This window comes from Dipteris shenzhenensis, chromosome 7 (assembly GCF_047967505.1).
Source record: "Dipteris shenzhenensis isolate YYH24624 ecotype China chromosome 7, Dip_SZ_1.0, whole genome shotgun sequence".
Taxonomy (NCBI): Eukaryota; Viridiplantae; Streptophyta; class Polypodiopsida; order Gleicheniales; family Dipteridaceae; genus Dipteris; species Dipteris shenzhenensis.
In genome coordinates this window covers 52,786,957-52,787,398 of record NC_141602.1, presented here as the reverse complement: position 1 = coordinate 52,787,398, position 442 = coordinate 52,786,957, and the positions used below count along the sequence as shown (strand labels likewise).

At 36.7% G+C, this 442-nt stretch overlaps 1 pseudogene; it reads left to right on the top strand.

Annotated features, from left to right (window-relative positions):
- The first annotated feature begins 381 nt into the window (after positions 1–381).
- Positions 382–442, top strand: LOC147900485 (U6 spliceosomal RNA; annotated as a pseudogene).

The window sequence follows — 442 nt, the reverse complement described above, 5'->3', positions numbered from 1 at the left end:
TTAGCTCGTTTGCCAAAATATTATGTACCCTTAGACATTCTAGAGGGCATTCCCATGATGTAGCAGAGAAGCAGGCTATACACAATGAAGCACTCGTGGGAATGTTTGTGTTCTTTGGATTTGCAACTCCATTTCCTAAGTTTCAATTTTCTTGTATGAAAATCAAAGTAGCATATTGACTCAAATGCCTCCACATTTCTCTCCTCCCTAGTTTGACTCTTAACATCACCCAAACCTCAAATATATTTGTGGAAATAGATACTGAGTCTACATCCAAATTTGTAGGTGAATTTGTTGGAATTTTCATATGCTTTGTCTGCTTGGAGAAATAGGGTAAATAAATGGATAATGCTGGAACTTTACCTTACAAGAATCCACCACATCTCCTTTTAGAGACATCTAATAAAATGGGAATGATACAGAGAAGATTAGCATGTCTCCT